Below are 21,793 nucleotides of genomic sequence, written 5' to 3'. Positions count from 1 at the left end.
ATTTTATTTCACTCATTATAATTTTCGTATTTATAATTCTTTTTCTATTAAGTTTACCACAAACATACATTTCCCGATTATACACATAGTACCAGTTTTGAAACTACCCTGCAAAATCATTAAGTTATATTCTTACAAGAAGACAGTCAATGATATGCGACAATAATTTTGGACGTGTGTGTGCATTAGATTCACACGACTAATCACTTTTCGTTTTAAAATGCGTTAGACATCTGGAGCATCAAAAGCGTGACAACAAAATTGTTGTGTTAAAATATTTTTATTTTGGCTTAGAAAGCAAGGTTGGGTTTACTCAGATCCCATTTTAATTCAAGTTACCTCATTCCAACTCTTAGTTTGGGTTACGTGAAATAAAGTTATTAGGAGGAGGTGCTTTGAAAACTGCATATTAAGATGAACACTCTTTTCACAAAGACAGCTTACAGGTGAGTTACCTTTTCGATCCGCTTCAGGATATGTTGTTGCTACTCCACCTGAAACGAATTTAGAAAAAAAAAATGTTTTTGAACATCTCATAAGATGTAGGCCTACATTCACCACAAATTTAATTTAAATACTGAGAGATACTAAAAATAAACAATTATCTTTTCAACTGATCAATAAGAAAATAGAAATATGACTAAAAAAATGGTTGAACACCTATTATAGGTAACAAATGAACTTTTTCTTCAAATATTTGGAAAGGAGGAAATGATGCGCGAGTAAACATCTTTGAATCCAACAAACTAACACGGTTGAAAGAGAGCTTCGCATGCGGAAGGTATCGAACATTGTTATTGTCCTATCATGAATTATTTTAATACGTCCTAAGAACGGCTAATGGACCCTGGCGGTGCCAGGGGCTTCTTCACCTGTATTGGTTGCGCCAGAATATTTATTTCAGGTTGGTTTTTATACTTTTTTTCTTTAAATTTGAAATAATAAAAAAAATATTGAAATAAAACATATTAACAACATATGAGAAATTCACTAGAACAAGTGCCCTTTGTCAATATTATCTTACGTGAATTGAAAGGGGGCATGAGTAGACAGTCAGAAAACCATAGACGAAAATGAGAATTTTTTTTTGTGATTACGATTTTTACAAGTGTTAGTTTTTTATTCCCTTGCGCACTTCCATCCTTTCAGTAAGTATTTTTATTCTCCTCATTAATTATGGTCCTGTTTACCCTCTACAGAGGAAGGAGTGATTTTGTTAAATAATTCTATGAAAAACTTACAAACATACCGAATTTCAACTTCTTATTTCACTCCCAAGTAGCTAAAACATGAGATTATATGTCCAAAAAAAGGTCCATTTAAATAACATAGGGCATTTCTTTATCTCCCCCTTAGACCCCCTAAAAATTAAAAATATTAACTTTTGGCAATTTTTCTGTGAGTTAATCCCGAAAAAGCTACAATGATGCCAAATTTCAACTTCCAGGTCATCGGAAGTACCCGTTATTTTGTCAGTTCATGTAGTTTTATATATAATTAGGACAGTAGCGTCATTTCAGATTTGGCTTGGGGGGGAGCAAGACCCCTTTAATATATGTAAAATTTCGCGATTTTCACTGACCTACTTATATTCTATTGATAAAATTTATATAAATCTCAAACTGGGGTGGGGGGGCAAATGCCCCTCTCTGCCCCCCTAATTGACGCCCCTGAATTAGGATTACGGTATATGAGTATATACATGTGTTTTTGCGCCAGAATATTTAGTTTTAATAATAATAATACGTGAGTAGTAGGCCCCGGCGTATGGCTCGCCGAGTCAGCAAAAATTTTCTCGATTCTGATTGGCTGAGAGAGGTCACGTGACGTTAGGCCCCGCCCACGCGGGAAATTCAAATTTTCAGGTCACGTGGTATGACGTCATGAGTCACCCTGCGGGGAAATCCCTCACCAGAGATTTTTGAAATTTGTTCCCTTTTACGGGTAAGATGAGTACTTTGATACTTGATTCTGATTGGTTGACAAATGTCACGTGATCTTAGACCCCGGGATATTTGAAATTCGTTCCCTTTTACGTGTAAGATGAATGCTTTGGTACCACGATGTTGATTGGCTGACAGAGGTCACATGATCTTAAGCCCTGTGACTTTTGAAATTCGTTCCCTTTTTACGAGTAAGATGAGTGCTTTGGTACCTCGATTCTGATTGGCCGACAGAGGTCACATGATCTTAGACCCGCCACACGGTGAACAGATTACATGGTATAACGTGGGAAAACCCCTCACTCATTTGTTTCCATTTTACGGGTAAGATGATTGCTTTGGTACCACGATGTTGATTGGTTGATAGAAATCCCATAATCTTACACCCCACCCCAATGCTAGACATTCAGAGTGCTATGACGACGATCCACCCTAGACCTGGATTTTAGAATTTTGTTCCCTTTTATGGTTATCCTTAAAGTTCCCATGGAGGGTTCAACCTCCTCTTAAATAACCTTTTTGGTATCATGATATTGTACTGAAGTTTACATTAAATATTATCATTCTCTTTGGCAGATAAGACGATTACCAGCTTTCTTACCTTGATGGAGATCCTGTCCTTGAATTAGTAGCCTATGTCTCTGGAAGTAACAATGGTGAAAGTTGGGTCCATCCTTGTCGCTTGTAGATTTCTTATAACACATTGTTGTGAGTTTAAGCGTTTTATTGCTCAGTAAGCGCTTTATTAATGGAAACAGTGTTGCCAGATTTTTTTAAACTGCTCCGATTCTTTTCGAAACTGTTCCGCAGAGTGCAAGAATTTTCAAACTAAAAATTTTTCGAACTAAAAAAATTTCAAAACTAAAAATTTTCGAACAAAAATATTTGTTACTAAAAAATTTTCGAACCAAAAAAAAATTTTCAAACAAAAAGTTTCAAACAAAATTTTCGAACAAAAATTTAAACAAATTTTTCGAACAAAAAATTTTAAACTAAAAACTTTCGAAATAAATTTTCAAATCAAAAAGATTTTCGAACTTAAAAAATTTAAAATTTTCGAACCCCAAATAAATTTCGAACAAAAGAAAATGAAAAATTTTTCGAACGAAAAAAATATTTTAAACTAAAAACTTTCAACTAAATTTTCAAATCAAAAAATTTTCGAACTAAAAACTTTTAAAAAATTTCGAACCCAAAAAAATTCGAACTAAAAATTAAAAATTTTTCGAAAAAATATTTTAAACAAACTTTCGAACTAAATTTTCAAATCAAAATTTTTCGAACTAAAATTTTTTTAAAAAAAATTTCGAACCAATTTTTAAAAACAAGTTTCGAACTAAAGTTGTAAACCACATTTGAAAGTTTTCAAATCAATTTTTTGAACTAAATTAAAAACCAAATTTTGGACAATAAAAATTCTTTAATTAATTTTTCGAACAAAATAATTTCAAACTAATCATTTATACCAAATCTTGGATATATTTTCCACCTTAAATTTTCAAGATTACCATTTATTTGAAAACAAGTGTTCAGGGTTTCAAGAAATAATAAAACATATTTTTTTCAACTTGTTGTATTTTAACGAAAGGTATGTACTCTTCTCATACAAGTTTATTAACATAATAAATACAGGATCTAGTTTAATGAATATGTTGGACGTATCATCATCTTCGAATGTTGTAGACGTATCCTGTAAAGAAAAAGAAGAAGCAACGGATTACTTTATGAATTTCTTTTTTTTCCTGAAACAATAAAAACGAGTCAATATTGATAAGAAAGAAATAAAACTTACTCGTAAAAGATGGATGTGTTTAGGCTCATCTTCCTCCTCGGGTACGAGATGACAGCATTTCTACCACTGATGGTGGTTTACGAACTCTTCTGGGTACTGCATTTTTCTTGGTGTTGCTGCTTTATGGTCAAGGTTCCCCCTTCGGTACGAGATGACTACATTTCTTCCACTGATGGTGTTGATGGTTTATGAATTCTTCTGGGTACTGCGTTTTTTTTCTTCTTGGTGTTGCTGCTTTGTGGTTAAGGAGGGGAAAAAAGGAAAAGGAAAAAAGAAATGGCGGCCTTATTGGGTATTTACAGTTTTTTCTTCATCTTTTTCTTTTTCCAGTTCCAACTTCTGTTTTTTAACGTACCCGTACGGAACCGTATCATAAGAATTGAGTTCTTTAAATCGACGTTTTGTGTACTGGATGCTGTACATTTTTTCTTCTTTGCGTGTGACGATGGTATGGTCTTTGGTCCTGCATATCTTATGGGGGATGGTAATGGTGACTTGTCCACGGCATTGATTTGTAATCATTTCTTTTAGCGTATTGAAATTTAATTGCTGTCCTGCATTGTAGTTTAATGTAAATCCTCTAATTTTACATATGTAGCTGGTGACGTTGGTATCTGGATTGTATATTTCTAGGCTGTAATTTTTTGGTCCTCCACTAACAAATGTCTTGATGTACGCTCGTTGGCCGTAAGACTCCATCTCATCCGATAAGCATCCCAAGTACGTAGAAGGTTCAATGGTTGGCTTTCCGGGCTTTTCTGTAAATATCACAGAATCCGTGTCGAAATATAAAACACGTTCCTGCAACATTTCCAGGTACTTGTACAGTTCCAGACGTGCCTGACATGTTGTAAATGCGCCTAACACGACATTGGTGTTTCGGTTTTGAACAGGCACATGTTCATTGTACTCCCAGAACGCATACAACATCGTATCATTGATGGGTACAATTTGATGGAGTTTAATGTCGGGGGAAGTGAGTTTTTCATAAAATTCTTCCGGCCGATCAATAATTGTGGTCTGGCTAAAGTTTGAACGCTGAGAAAGTTTTCCCCATAGAGAATTAACACAAAGCTTAGATAAACTTCTTCGTGCAGGACTAATTATTTTCAATTTTGGTCGGATCCAATGCAATACCTTCACGCTCCAGGACGGTTTGTATAAATTTTGTTTTGTCTTCTTCGCTGACACAGGAACTGGGCCAGCCAGACGCTTCCATTTTCGATTTCAAAAACGTATTGATATATTCCGTGAACAAGCCACCTGTTTTCGTGATGGGATCATATTGTTCAATGTCATAATCCCAAATTTCAAAAATTTCCACCGGTTGATATCCTAATTCTACTGCCTTCTGTATTTCATATGATACCCAAGTTCCAGTGAGGCATCGCTCCTGATCGTTGTGCGTACACGTTGTTGTAGGGTCTGGGTTCATTTCTTCGGCACACGCAGCACACAGTGGAAAGAGTAGTTTCTTGTTACATCGGTAAGGCAGGAGACCATGATAAAGATGGCGACTTGGTAATATCGTCATTTTGATCAGACCATTGACTTTATTTATTGGTGGTATATTTTCATCACCCTGTAGATAAATTCTAGGATGGCCTACAGGGTATTTAGCACACTTATTTATGTAAGGATAAAGCGAGACAATATCGAAATATTTTATTACTTCTCCTGCTTTTTCGTCGACTTGGTGGTATAATTTCACACAATTGGTCCTTCCTCCAAAAAAGCTATCTCTTGGATTTAATGGTCTGCGGTTCATGTACGGGTGATTCTTCAGATACGTCGCCATTGCTGGATTTTGTTTCAAGAACTGATTAAATTCGCACTCCCACATTTCATGTACAATGTACCCCAATTCACGCAGTCTTGCATTTTTTCGTTGCGTTCGTTCATAACGGAATTCCATAGTGTCTTCTGGATTGCCGTAGATGGGCTGATTACGGCCTGTAGTAATACATACTTTACACCCGTGATAAAAACAGCCGGCATGCTCGTAGATGTGCTCCTCTAACGTCTCAGGATCTTGGTAGTAGCCATCAACATGGAATCCCGCAATAAACACTTCTTTTTGTCGGGCCGCATGTAAGATTTGCTTTCCTTCGGTTTTTTCAATGTAGGCTAGCCATTGCATTGCAGCGATCGATTGGGTACTTCTCCATCGATAACCATGTGCCGGTAGAATTCCAATGGTGTTGGGTTTGAGGAAATTCCGGCGGAATACTAAATTGGAAGCACTTGCAATCGTGATCGTCTCCAAGAAGGGATTCACTTTGGTTTCTGCTTCAAATGACGTCATAAACGAAACGCATGCTTGTCGCAGTACATTGACATCTTGAATACACTACTTGAGAATTTCCTTCTGAAAATCAAACGTGTCATTACGATGATCGTTGTACCACTGCATGAACTTGTTCCTGTCTTCGACGGCCATTTCATCTGCACCATAATACTTCGTTTCTGGAAGTGGTCCAATATATGATTGATTTTCTTTGGTGTTGAAGAAATGCGGGAAGTAGCCTTTGGTTGCGGGTAAATTGAACGCTTTTGACAATTTGCTTAATGCCATAGGCAGGAAGTTCAAAGAGTCAATGAACGTCAGATTATTCAAGGTTAAACTCAGTATCTTGGTCCCATTTAATATGACGTCAGGTCTCCATTGGCATTGTTCGACCATGGTCTTTAAAATAAAATGTCCATCGTAGCCCTTCGAGTTGTGAGCGAGACAGAAAATCCTATTTATATTGGGACGACGTTCCCGCAAGTACTGGAGAAAATTATAAACTGGATCGTCTCCTTGGAAAATATGCTGGCGCTGACCACACGTACTGCAAGACTGCTGGATATTATCGTTTTCAACACATGCATAACATACTTGTTGTGCAACCAATAAATTCGGAACGTGTACATACGTATTATCGTCAATATTTTTGTCCTGCATAGATTCTATATCATAGAATATCAATAAGGCTTTCTTTGCGTGCATCAGTGAAGGAACACCAGGTTTCAAGCATTGTCGATCAGGAAGCATAAAACATTGATGTGATCCTGGAACAATCTTCTTACAAACATTGCAAAAGTTCTCATTACAATCATGAATTCGTTGTCCACTTCGTACAAAAGAATAAACTCTGTAGCATTTAGTACATTGCTTCACCATTTTGCATACAGGTTCTCCTTGATGATATACAATATTACGATGATTATTAAAACATTCTTCGCCGTAAAATTGACGATTGCAGTCGTTGCACAGCACTAGCGTTTGATTATTGTCGCATAGTGGTCTTTGTAAGCATTTGGAGCATGTTACAGGACAATTTTTCACATGTTCATTACGTTTACTATACTTTTTATGGCACGCTTCACAGTAGAAATTGGTTGCAAAACAAGCAGTTAAAGATTGGATGATGTCAAAGTGGCCAGCCAAACAAATCAAATTTATGGGAGTGCGATTTTCATCGTTGGGCCCCTCGTACATGATATCATGGCCTGTGAAACTGGTATACACTGTAATTTTATATTCTTTGAGGTATGACTGGAATTGTCGTATTTCATTTACACTGGCACCATGATCCAAATTCACTCCTGCATTTGCACATAACGCATTCACTTCATCGTCCACAACACATTTTCTCTGATTTTTATATTGCTTATGTCGTTTCATATCTGTATTCTTGTATTTTTTCAGGCCAATAGCAATAACAAGGGCGTACGCCAGACACCTTGAATCTTGATTTCTTACGCGTACAATCCCTCGCGTGCTTCGTAACAATTCTTCGTTTTGAAGTATTCCTTGCCGCAAACCACCGCCGTAGCCACGTGGAATATCCACACGATGGAAATGAACGGTAAATGGTTCGTGAAGAAGAAATGAATTGTTACTTTGTAAAACACTTTCGAACGAGGCCCACATTGTTTCCAGTGTCAGGTTTTCGTGCTTGGCGAAAACTCACCCAAAACGGCTTATTCGTGTTGCGTGGCGATATTACCGATAAACCAACCATCGCCTCATCGTCGACATTGGCTAATAAATGGTCCAGCATTGATTGGAAACTATTATGCACATATTGGATAATATCGGTTCCTACGGGTGGTGCGTTGAATTAAATTTCGAGCATTCTGCCCTCAATGTTAAATCGTCTATAATGACGAGTGATTTCGTTACGAACAGTAAAACCCGATTCGGCCATGGTTAAAAATGAAAACAAACAAACAGGTACAATTGCGATAAATGTGTAAGGGAAAAAAGGAATTGACCAGCGTGAATTTACTACAAAAGAAAAGAAGAAAAAAAATCTTAATCACCTGATAAACAGGAAATCATAACATTCATGATAAATTCTTAACTAAGCAATTCATGTAAAGGTCCTGAGTTTGATTCCTGGCGGTGACGTTCAGAATCTCATTATGAAAGCACGTGTACTAGAAATCAAAGTTTTTTTTAAATAATTATGTTACTGAAATGAGTGTTTTATTGCTGTCAAACTCGAGACCATTACATCAGCATTTAACTGACCTACCATTCTATAGTGATAAAAAGAATGCATGAATGAATGTTTCATCAGTACTAAGATGTGATAAAGCACGCGTAAGCATTTTTTTCCACTCACAACGACCTTTAAATGATGCGTTTGCAAGTTGAAGAGATTCACCAAGCATTAACGATACACATACGTAATTGTCAAAACAAAATCTGTATAGCGTTTTTTTTATTATTGTGACTAAGCGGTTAGCGTACATGGTTCGGACGTGGAAGGCCCTGGTTCAATCCTCGGTGGGTTTGCTTTCCACGTCGGGGGCATGTCAAGCCTTTTCTGAAATTTAATATTCTCACGCGTTATCATACATTCTTTTCAAAACTAAGCTAAATGGTTGACGTACACACCTCATCAGTGGCGGATCCAGGATATGATCAAGGGAGGGGCTAAACCGTAATTTGCCGTTTTATCCAGTGTAAAGCAGAATTGAAGCCCATTTTATCCAGTGTAAACCTGAGCGTCAAGGGGGGGCTATAGCCCCGTAGCCCCCCCTTAGATCCGCCCTTGCACCTCATAATACATAAACGTACATAAATCGTCTATAATGACGAGTGATTTCATTACAAACAGTAAAACCCGATTCGGCCATGATTAAAAATGAAAACAAACAAACAGGTACGGTAAAACAAATATGTAATGGGAAAAAAGGAATTGAGCAGCGTGAATTTACTACAAAAGAAAAGAAGAAAAAAAATCTTAATCATCTGATAAACAGGAAATCATAACATTCATGATAAATTCTTAACTAAGTAATTCATGTAAAGGTCCTGAGTTTGATTCCCTGGCGGTAGCGTTCAGAATCTCATTATGAAAGCACGTGTACTAGAAATCAAAGTTTTTTAAAAATAATAATGTTACTGAAATGAGTGTTTTATTGCTGTCATACTGGAGACCATTGCATCAGCATGTAACTGACCTACCATTCTATAGTGATAAAGAGAATGCATGAATGAATGTTTCAACAGTACTGAGATGTGATAAAGCACGCGTAAGCATTTTTTCTACTCACAACGACCTTTAAATGATGCGTTTGCAAGTTGAAGAGATTCACCAACCATTAACGTTACACATACGTAATTGTCAAAACAAAATCTGTATAGCGTAAATCTTTTAACCAAATATTCATGCACTCTTTTTATTTAAGCGGTTAGCGTACATGCTTCTAACGTGGAAGGCCCTGGTTCAATCCTCGGTGGGGTTTGCTTTTCACATCGGATCGCTGTCAAGCCTTTTCTGAAATTTAATATTCTCACGCGTTATCATACATTCTTTTCAAAACTAAGCTAAATAGTTGACGTACACACCTCTGGCCCAGGTTCAATCTCGGGTGATTGCTCGAATATCACGTTAAGCTGAAGGGACGCTAAACTAAAACAATGGTTTCAAAGGGTATCGAACAATATTATTCTCAGGAATAGTTTCTGAAATTTTGTAATGCATTCTTTTCAAAACTAAGCGCACACATCTTTGACCATGGTTCAATTCCCGACGGGAGTTCACATTCAACATTAAGCTGAAGGGACGCTAAACCATATCATTTATCGTGCTTACTTCTAATGTGTGGGGGTTCCTGATTCGTACTCCCACTTTCCCATTCCACTAATTTCTTCATAGTCTAAATATTTCGTACTAAAAGTAAAACAGTGTATTCGTGATCCGCCCACAAATATGAAATAAAAATGATTTTCGAATCTTGTGTGAAAAATAAAATCTCACTGAACTTACCTCAAATTCAATGAACAAAAGGTCGGTGCAGTAAAGCTTCTTAAATGAAGACACTTTTAAAAGTAGACCTTCTCACTTGATAGTTGAGAGCGGTGTAGGATTTGAAAAATGAAATTTAGATTTTTATTTAGGTCGCTGTGAAAACGACGTCACCGTCAACCAATCAGAAACGAGGAAATTTATAAAATGACATCACAACGAACCAATCAAAACGCTCGCTGCTTTTGTGATGAATCACGAACCAAAACGATGTGTAACAATCGATCGTGACGTCATTCACGTTTCTCAATAGTTACAACATCTAGTATCGCAATTCCGATCATGACATCATCCCAAATGCCTTCTGTCAGGATCATGTCACTACTTGTCGTAACTGTGACGACATTTCATTTTCCTCATATTCCATACGAGAATGTCAATGTTTGCTTTTTTCATGAATCATGCTGACACGTTCGCAGTAAAACAAAAGTAATACAACATCCGCTGACGCTTGCATTTCAATCATATGTACTTCTATGTCAACACACAAAGAAGTCTATCAGCATTTTATTTTAATTCACGAACGGAAGCGTTACACTGTCAGATTTATTTTCTTAAAGTATATGTGTATCCTTTTCAAGAACCATGGTTCGAAACCCACCAAGCATGATTAAATCCGATCTCATTTAAGCGGTTAGCATACACATCTTTGGTTTGAAAGACCTGAGTTCGATACCTGAAAAAACATTTCTTAGGATTTTTCTAAAACTTGCTTTAAATTTCTAGTTCGAAAATTTTAAAAGTTTAGTTCGATAAAAAGTTTGATTTGGAAATTTTTAGATGTGATTTGCATCTTTAGTTCGAAACTTTTGTTTTTAAAAAATGTTTTAGTTCGACAAAATTTTGTTTCAATTTTTGGGTCGAAAAATTTTGATTTGAAAATTTAGTTCGAAAGTTTTTAGTTTAAAATATTTTTTTCGTTCGAAAAATTTTTAATTTTTTTAGTTCGAAATTTTTCTGGGTTCGAAAATTAAAAAAAAAGTTGTTCGAAAATTTTTTTTATTTGAAAATTTAGTTCGAAAGTTTCGTTTAAAATTTTTTTTCGAAAAATTTGTTTAAATTTTTTAGTTCGAAATTTTTTTTGAAATTTTTGTTTCAAAATATTTAGTTCGAAAATTTTTTGTTTGAAATTTTTGTTACAATTTTTTTTAGTTCGAAAAAATTTTAGTTTAAAATTTCTTGCACTCTGCGGAACAGTTTCGAAAAGAATCGGAGCAGTTTAGGTAAGAAAAAATCTGGCAACACTGTTTCCATTAATGAAGCGCTTACTGAGCGTTTAAAAAATCGCTTAAAATCACAACAATGTGTTATAAGAAATCTACAAGCGACAACGATGGACCCCTCTTTCACCATTGTTACTTCCAGAGACATAGGCTACTAATTCAAGGACAGGATCTCCATCAAGGTAAGAAAGCTGGTAATCATCTTATCTGCCAAAGAGAATGATAATATTTAATGTAAACTTCAGTACAATATCATGATACCAAAAAGGTTATTTAAGAGGAGGTTGAACCCTCCATGGGAACTTTAAGGATAACCATAAAAGGGAACAAAATTCTAAAATCCAGGTCTAGGGTGGATCGTCGTCATAGCACTCTGAATGTCTAGCATTGGGGTGGGGTGTAAGATTATGCGATTTCTATCAACCAATCAACATCGTGGTACCAAAGCAATCATCTTACCCGTAAAATGGAAACAAATGAGTGAGGGGTTTTCCCACGTTATACCATGTAATCTGTTCACCGTGTGGCGGGTCTAAGATCATGTGACCTCTGTCGGCCAATCAGAATCGAGGTACCAAAGCACTCATCTTACTCGTAAAAAGGGAACGAATTTCAAAAGTCACAGGGCTTAAGATCATGTGACCTCTGTCAGCCAATCAACATCGTGGTACCAAAGCATTCATCTTACACGTAAAAGGGAACGAATTTCAAATATCCCGGGGTCTAAGATCACGTGACATTTGTCAACCAATCAGAATCAAGTATCAAAGTACTCATCTTACCCGTAAAAGGGAACAAATTTCAAAAATCTCTGGTGAGGGATTTCCCCGCAGGGTGACTCATGACGTCATACCACGTGACCTGAAAATTTGAATTTCCCGCGTGGGCGGGGCCTAACGTCACGTGACCTCTCTCAGCCAATCAGAATCGAGAAATTTTTTGCTGACGCGGCGAGCCATACGCCGGGGCCTACTACTACGTGCACCTTTGTCTGAAGTGGCTGTTTTATATATTTCTTCGTTGTTTGCCGATTGCTGTTTATGCACATTTTCTTCGCCAAAATTACCATCACTACTGTCGTTCTAGCCATTTTTCTAAAATGTTTCTCGAGTCTTTCTCTGAATTAATAATTTGTTTAGCTTCTTCTCCGTTTTTTTTTTTTTTTTTACATTTTCCTCACTGAAATTAACACAATTGTCTTCCGCTTTAACCACTTTATAAAACTTTTCGCGCATTTTGCATTTGCAAAGTAAGTCCTTTCTTCGACACCCTAAACACGTATAACTCGAGCAAATCTTCTGAACTGCTCTAATTGATCAAACATGAGAGACTGCTGTGAGCTAGTCACACGCTACAAGTCTTTACTATCGTTTTCCATCGTCTTCTGTTAACAATTTTTCCTCAAGTATTTTTCATCTGAATGAAACCAAAACAACAAAGGAAAATTTTTATTTTTACCCCTCCTTTCTTTCTTTTTTCTTTTTTTTTCCTTTTCCTTGTAGGAAACTAGCTATCACCACTTACTTTGATTGCAGAAGGATTCCTGGTTTAGTTAACCTTTGGGAACGGCGGTGAATGATTCAAAATAGGCAATGACGTCACGTGTTTTGTTATTTTTGTCGAGGTGAATCATTTCTTGGGCTCAAATATGTCCATTCTCTCTCAACCCTTCAGCCAAGGTATAGTTTTTTTTAAATATATATATATCGGAACATCCTTTTATGATCAGAAAGGAAATGATTCTTTTCTTCCTGCCTGGCTCCGTCTGCAAAGGCTTTGGGTCAAAGAAGATACGTCAAAATGTGGTAATTGCTACGTCAAACAGTTGAACAATAACTTCAAGGTCACCATATGCATTTAGACTTTCACTCTCTTTCCTTTCTTCCCTTTGAACAGCAGGGATTCCTGGAAAACTCGATTTTATACCCCGTCCCACAAATGCAAACATTTTTAAAGAATAAAGACGATGTTGTCGAACACAGCTTGTCTAGAAACTGTCTAGTGACCTATTATATTTTGAAATAGAGTACATGGAAGGCAATTGTTGTTTCTTCCGAGAAAAAAAAAATACAAACATCAAACTACCAAAGTACACTGTCGTAACCCTTTTGGGGAGCGGCCCCTTCCCTACGCCACTGTGTCAACGTGTGTACCATAATTCGGTGACCGGCAACAGTATGTATATATTAAAACTCTAGGTTTATGTTTGTCTCCAAAAAAAGTTTATATGTTTGTCTCCAATTCTTTCGACAATAAGATATCGAAAACCACAAATGCTAGAAACGTGCCGTTTTCACTGGTCGATTCCAAATTTTGTATAGATTGTCCAGTTCTAATTGAATATTTAAAAAAAAATAAAAAAAATAAATAAAAAATGACCGTTATTTCTTTATTACATTTTTAGGGTAACTGGAAATGTTGAACTTTTAAAGTAAACATCCTACGAGTTATACACTCTCAACACCACATAGTTATGTACAGGGGTTGTATATATTTCAGGCGTTTGTTTCATGGGCAAATGATAATTAAAAACGAAAGATAACCATTTCTCCAGTTTAAGATGAAACTTTATTGTTTGGAGTGTTTTGCCTAATGAACACCATATATCACTGACATTATGATTAATTGTCTGTGTAACGTATTTGTTTATTATATACTGCATGCAAGAAGAAAAAAACACAGATCACACATGAATTAGAAACTCCAACCGGAAGTACGTTCAAATCTTGCAAACGGTGCGAGATAGTGAAAAAAATCTCCTCTTTATGATACTCCTTGCCGATTTTTATCAAGACGTCTTTCTTTTTGTGTCTGTAAAAGGACATGTACAGATGTTGTGAGGAATGACAAGGAGATTCATGCTCATATATGAACGATGCACTGTGCAGAGAGCACAGGTTCAGCTGGTAGGTTTATTAAAAATCCCACAAAGCTTATGACAAACCAGAAATTGTAGGGGGGTCGCTGGCATGAGGATGTGATAAAATGGGGATAGTGATAGGAATTAGGTTGAGAACCACTGCCCTAGGCAATACTACTACAGGTAGAAACATGGAATTTAGAGAGAATATTTGTTTTGTCATGAAAGCAAAGAATAAGGAAGGTCTTTTGAAAATACGCCCTGAGGGGACAAAGGAGGTTTTATTATTATTATTATTATTTAAAAAATAATGTGTGTCACGAATCCCTGAAGTTAGGGATTTGAGACTCGGCATATAGCATTTTTGAAAATTCAGCTCCTAAGAAAGGAAGTTGGAAAATTTGTAAATTACCCAAATTTCCCTTTATTCAGTTAGAAAATGCAGAATGTGAGGATTTCCTAACGTTGGAGATCTGAAATTCGTTATATACGTTTCAGGACACATGTTTCAGCGTTTCTGAACATTCTGCTCCTAAGGGACAAGGGAACAATTTCAATAGTATTGGAATTTCTCTTTATTCTCAAAGTACTGAATATAGGGTTTCCCTTAAGTTGGACATATGATAATTATATAACCATAAAATAATGGAAAATTCCACTCCTAATGTGCAAAAGGGTGTTTTTTTTTCTATGATATTCATATTTCTTTCTTCAGTAATTGTCCAATATGAAGGTTCACTTAAGTTGGAGATGTGCAAGTCGGTATATATCAAACTAAATCACTTGGCGTGACAGTCCTTTGTGGACCTGAGCCGCATCAATACCATCTGTTCGCCACCGTCTGAACTAAGTTCAGCCCAGCGACTACCACAGTCTCTAACAGGCGCATTAGAAGCTTTCTAGACCTTGTGGCCGCCACGTCTTTTATTCACGTGACTCCCCAGTTAGGCTCACAACACTGGTTGGACGCCGAACATTAGGAAGCAACGGTCTGGAATCGAGCCCGGGATCAGGCGGACGTGTGTCCTCTCACCACTTGACTACGCTGTCTCCTAAATCTGTATTTAAAAGCTTAAATAAAAAGTAAAGCCCGTCTCACACGGACCTGAACTGAGGCCTCACACCAGGTTACAACTTGACAGTGTTGCTTAACTCAAACTTCCATGCAATTTCTTTTATCCTGGGGTTACGTAGGGGTCTCAGACGATTCTTAAAACTAGATAGCTTTTACCAGCAGAGCCTCTCGTTGCCGCTGTATTAAACAAGCGAAAAACACTTGAAGAATGTGGTACGTACAGGGCAATCAACCATCGTAATCGTAAATATTATTGTTTTCCTATTTCGCAATATGAGTTCATCCGAAGAGGATAAAATAGCCATAGCACCGATATCTGCTCTTTTGTCCGCCCCCCCCCCAAAAAAACAAAAAAAAAACGAGAGAAATAGAAAAGATGAGCTGCTGGGCCAGGGAGTGGATTCTTTTCCGCAATAATGTACAGGAAAGCACCGTATTTTCAATGGTGAATAATGAACTACTTGCAGATCCTTGTTCCTATATATATTCTAAAGAATGGACCATTCAGAATTCCGTAGCTACTGGAATTAATTACTCCGAAAATTCGGAAGCAAGATACGAACATGACGGAGGTTATATCGGATGAAAAAAAAAGTTTCTAGATCTTTGCATCAACCACATTGTCGAACTGAAAAACAAATGGCTTGGCCAAATTTGTAAATGAAGGCAGTTATCAGGCGCGGAAAGCTAAAATAAAGGAGGAAGAGCAATTTTCTAGTATAGGCACTGAGAGTATCCGCTCAACTCACTACCCACAGAAGATACCCACATACCCCATATAGTAAATTTATATCGCGCCGTGGGCCCCTCTCATGCGCTACACCCGGACATTTTGTATTGTGCCAGCATTCTAGAACTGTTCCCTAAAATTGTACAAAGGTCACACAACATTAATGACTATTAACTCTCACTGTTTCTTTTATGGTGCTGGTTTACTTCTGGCGCACCACATTTTGGAAGATTTACAGGTAAAATTCAATATTTTGCATGAAAAGACATCAAATTTCTGCAAGCGATAGAATTAAATACAAAGTTATGCAACTATATTTTATGTATACAAGTGTATGACTACTAGTGTAAAATCTTTACAAGTACTTTACTACTGGTAAAATAAGTGAATGCATATAAAAGATGACTGTATTAGAAACTATTTTCCACCGGGCGCTGTATTTTTGCTCAGTGTACAAAAGTTGTATTTTGTTTACAAGTGGAACGCTACTAGTATGAAATCATGACGAATGCTATTGAAACTCGTATCGTTGCCAAAACCCACTCGTTTAAACTACCCTCGCTTATGCGCATACCCACCTTCGTCCTGCGCTGACTCGGTTAGATAGCATTCCTGCTTTTTTAGTGGCCAGCTAGCACAGGTTGTTTTGTGTTGTTTGCACTGTAGTTTTACGCACATATCCGAACGCTGTATCTATCCGCGAATCGTAAAAAAATTTCAATTTTTCAACAATTGCTTAAGATGGCCCCCTTAAATTTTAACTATGCCATATGAGATATTTTCATGTCGCCCAGTGCAAATCTTTTAGGAAACAATAAGGGAATTAGTGAGAGAATTCTAATTTCTGAACAATTATTTCCAGTGTTGCGCCAAAAGTAAAACTGTACGCTCTCTATAATAGATTACATTATCTTTTGGTATACAAATTGCACAATATACATAAATCACCTATTTTTATTCTTTTAAAAGATGTAATTACATTTGTTCCCAAATGCAGTGTTCATATTTCACTTCATACCTTTATTCTTCAAAGTGCTCACGTTATACTAAAAATCATATTTTTCATATGTTACTACTAATACCATCAGTGCTTCTCTTGTTCAGGCAGCATTGTTTTGAAATGACAGCGAGAAATAAAGTTGAATGTCGTCTTTTCTGATTGGTAGTTATATGCAAGTCCAGGAGAAAATAGAAACTGCTTCTATTTCTTCCAAATAAGGACAGCAGAAAATTTCAACCTGAACTAAGGGCAAGTTACTTCTCACACGATCGTTAAGTAAGGTCGTGAGTTTTAGTTCGTGAATCGCAGCCTTACTTCTGTTCCGTCTGAGAGAGGCTTAAGGGAACACGTTTTCAGCGTCTAGGATAATTTAGCGTCTGCAGGAGGAAAGAGGGACAATTTGTCATATTAAAGACTTCCTTCAAAATAGTTCGCACAGCATATTGGAAGTTTAATAAAATTCAAAAATCACTTTTTCAGTAATTATTTTGTTATCCTTTTATCAATAAAAAAGGAAAAGAATAGCCTAGCTGTCCATAGAAAGAAAAATATTTGCTTAGTTGCTTGCTTTTTAAAAAAAAAAATAAGTGCCAGTGGTGAGGTGCATAAAATGGAACATCAGAAGAGCAGAAACAAAAATTAACGTCACTTTCGACTCAGTCGACTGTGTAAATATGACCAACTAAATCGCCTGGTTGTCGAAGGCGACGAATCAACTGGCAACTTCATTGAAAGGTTCTATTTTCTGTGGTTGATTCGTCGTTAGGAAAAGGGAATCATAAACACAATGACGACAAGCTGTTTCGAAAAGTAAGTGCATGTTGGGTTGCACAACAACATTCTGCTTTTGAAGGGCACAGAAAAGATGAAATCTTCACTGATGTGAAGGACCGCTATGACGAGGAAGGCCAGCATCGAACCTCTAAAAGAATTCCTCGTAAGTCAACATTTCCAGAGTGAAGCAGGCTCTTCGAGATGATTCAGTTATACTGACCCCGAAAGCTTCTGGCCATTAGTTACACGTTGGGTTATGTAAAAAATAAAAGGCGTTTTCGACCTTGAATTTTGTTCCTTCTCAACGAACTCAAGAAGTTTGTTACTGAATCTTTTCTTTCTTTCTTTCTTTATCTCTCTCTCTTTCTCTCTCTCTCTCTCTGTGTGTGTGTCTGTCTGTTATTTGCGATTTTTTCAATTTTGAACTCTCCATTCTATAGACTATCGAAAACTATCTGAGGAAGTGATTTAATTTTTCGCGTCACTTTTGCCGTTCCCGAGATATTGGCCAAAAAAATAGTTCCGATTTCCGGATATTTAAGGAGCCATATCTCGGGAACCGTAAGTTATTGGGAGATCATATTTTGCGAATTTTTGCGAGAAAGAGAAGATGATACGGACAAGATGATTTACTTTTACATCTAGGAACAATGACAGTTATCCTTCCCGCTCCATCTCTCCATTCTTTTTAAGTTCGTTCTGGCAATGCTCTTGGAGCATTTTCAACTGATTTATTTTTATTTTGTTTACAAGAGGTCTGGAATTGACTTGAGCGCCACTCGTCTGTGGAGCAATGCTTAGTTTTAAATGGGTTTTAAACTAATATAGTGCTTTTGATGTTGTTCTACCGAGAATCGAATCCGGGACTCCGTACAACAGAAACACATGATTTAATCACTAGACCAGCGAAAAGGACTAATTATCAGTTTAGAGAAACAATAATCAGTTTGTAAGCACTATGTAATAATAATGAAGTAATATTTAGCAAACTTCGTTCAGTATGCCGCTACGTATGCATTTATTGGGCTCATTACTGTGACTACGATGCTAGTACCTCACGGTTACTAGAGTTAAATGACGAAGTTGATTACTTCACAAAAAGTGCAGCTGGCAACCCTGAATACCAACTGCAATTAGGATTTAACTTCACGAAATTAAAAAAAAAAAAAAAAAAAACTCAGGATTGTTCGTGAAGATGATATATCAATTTACGTATTCATCAGAATGGTGACCTGAACATTTGGTTTTGTTTTGTAATTTCAGAATTGCAAAATGTAGACTATGCAAGTTACTGAAATAAGTCTGTTTTCACTTTCCTTGTTCTGTAGACATACAAACTGTTCATTGGTATTATAAAATGTTGCAATCAGTTAAATGTATTCTGGATATAAAACGTAATCATTTAGACATATAAAGGACAACATTTTAAACAATTCTTATTAAATTATAAACTTTTTGATGTTACAAAATTATCTTGCTATAGGTATTATCTCCACGCGATGAGTTTCTTTTCAACTCTAGTAGTTAGTCTATATTAAAATGCTAGGTTCATATGTTTGCCTCCTAAGAAACGTTTATATGTTTGTCTTCAATCCTTTCGAAAATGATATCCAAAACCCACAAGTGCTAGAAACGTGCCGTTTTCACTAATAGATTCCAAATTTTGTGTAGATTGTCCAATTCTAATTGAATATGTAAAAAGCGTTACGGTTGTTTCTTTATTACATATTTTAGCTGTAGACCGGAAGTGTCGAATTTTAAAAAAAGTAAAGCGTCATATCCTACGAGTTATACATACCAACACAACATAGTTGTATATAGGGGTTCCATATATCTCAGGTGTTTATTTCATCATCTATCTATTAAAATGCTACAACAATTAAGAGCGACTGAGCTCCAACCTATAACTTTAGCTTTGAAACCTTTGATTTACGGTTATTTGTGATTTCACGTTTATAACAAAGACAAATATTTTTTAAAAGGTGTACTTTAAATAACTTACTTAAAGAGGTCTTTTTCACAAAGTTTATCCTTTTAAATTATTGTTCAAAGCCTTTGCATTTTAATAAGCCTTCTCCGAAATAAATGAAAATGAATTATGTTGCCATCTTTGGAGTTTTTTAAACTATACGTTTGTGGACGTTTATATGTTTGTGGCAAATCCTTTCGACAGAGATCTCGGAAACTACAGGCTCTAGAAAGATGACGTTTTCACTATTCGATTGCAAATTTTGCGTAGATTGCCCAGTTCTAACTCAATATTAAAAAAATGTCCATTATTTATTTATTACATTTTTACAGGTACACTGGAAGTGTTGAAATTAAAAGAAAAAAATAAATAAAGCATCATATCCTACCTATTATACATTCCAACCTTATATAATTGTATATAGGGGTTGCATATCTCTCAGGTGTTTGTTTCATGGCCAAATTATAATGAAAAACGAAGGATAACCATTTCTCCAGTCTAAGGTGAATCTTTATTGTTTGGAGTGTTCTTACCAATGAACACCATATATCACTGACATTATAATTGATTGTATGTGTAATGTATTGGCTTATTTTAAAATGTATAAAACGATCACCATTCCTGTTGTTCTGTATAGTTGCCAAATATGGTCTCTTACTTGGAACGAAGAACATAGATTGAAAGTATTTGAGAACAAGATCCTGAGACGAATATTCGGACCCAAGAGAAACGGGAATAGGGAATGGCGGAATCTTCATAACAAGGAACTACATAATTTATACGGTTTATCCAACATTGTTAGGGTCATCAAATCTAGGAGGCTCAGGTGGGCAGGTCATGTAGCCAGGATGGAAGAAAGTAGGAATGCTTTCAAAATCTTAACTGGAAGACCAGCAGGAAAACGACCATTAGGAAGACGTAGGCGCAGATGGAAGGACAATACGAGTATTAAGATGGATCTCGCAGAGATAGGAATACAAAGTAGAAACTGGATCCAATTGGCTAAGGATAGAAGTCAGTGGAGAGCTTTTGTGAACGCGGCATTGAACCTCCGGGTTCCATAGGCCATAGAGTTAGTTAGTTTATGTATTTGCTTATTACATACTACATGCAAGAAGAAAGAAAACACAGATCTTACATGAGTTAAAAACTCCAACCGGAAGTAGGCTCAAATTTTGAAACGGTGCGAGATATTGAAAAAGTAATCGAAAAAGTCTCTCCTTTACGGTATCTCTTGCCGATTTTTACCAAGACTTCTTTCACTTGTGTCTGCAAAGGGACATGCACAGATGTGAGGAATAACAAGGAGATTCACGCTCATATATGAATGATACGCTGTGTAAAGAGCGCAGGTTCAGTTAGTCTATATATTAAAATGGTAGGTTTATATGTTTGTCTCCAAAGAAAAGTTTATATGTTTGTCTCCAATCCTTTCGACAATGAGATATCAAAAGCCACAAGAGCTAGAAACGTGCCATTTTCACTGGTGTATTCCAAATTTTGTGTAGATTGTCCCGTTCTCATTCAGATTTTCAGAAAGCATGTCGTTATTGTTCTATTCAACATTTTAGGGTCCGTTTTGAGCCCATAAGATTAACATTGTTGCAGGCCGAAACTACGGTGTTAGGCACCCAATAAAGAAGATACGTATGGCGGGTTGACGCACATTGAGGCGCTCTGCTTAAATCTGAATGGCAAAACCTATTGCATGCTAGCAACTTCAAAGGCCTCAAGAGACGCAATGAGACGTACTTGGATGGATATGGATGTATTAGAAAAAAAATATTTCCAGTTGATATCGTGTTACTTCTACAAATTTGCTACAAACTCTCTCCTACATCTATACATAGCAATTCACTCCCTCCGTGAGTCTCCTATCCTTTACTTGTGTGAGTAAGGAGGAGAGATGCATAGTGGGAAGGAGATTCATGGTCATTACAGAACGTTGCGCTGAGTAGACGGCGCAGGTTCAGCTAGTAGGCTATAATAATTAATACTACTAAAAGTTGACGATCCTGTAGGCGGAAAAACAATCAGGATGAAGTGCATTATAGCACTAGGGCAGTTTTTGTACTTTGGCTGCACGGGTAATTTTGTCCGAAATGTGGCTAAAAGAGTG

The 21,793-nt window shown here is 36.5% G+C and overlaps 1 long non-coding RNA gene across 1 annotated transcript in view; it reads right to left on the bottom strand.

Moving 5' to 3' along the window:
* Positions 1–106: 106 nt before the first annotated feature.
* Positions 107–21,793, bottom strand: part of LOC145687787 (uncharacterized) — a 230,503-nt gene continuing 208,816 nt past the window's right edge. The window contains exon 2 of the long non-coding RNA XR_014131764.1: positions 107–494. This is a non-coding gene — a long non-coding RNA (uncharacterized LOC145687787). The remainder of the gene's footprint in view (positions 495–21,793) is intronic.

The sequence above is a fragment of the Thermobia domestica genome, chromosome 6 (assembly GCF_964235325.1).
Source record: "Thermobia domestica chromosome 6, izTheDome1.hap1.1, whole genome shotgun sequence".
Classification (NCBI taxonomy): Eukaryota; Metazoa; Arthropoda; class Insecta; order Zygentoma; family Lepismatidae; genus Thermobia; species Thermobia domestica.
This window is presented reverse-complemented; position numbering and strand designations above follow the sequence as displayed.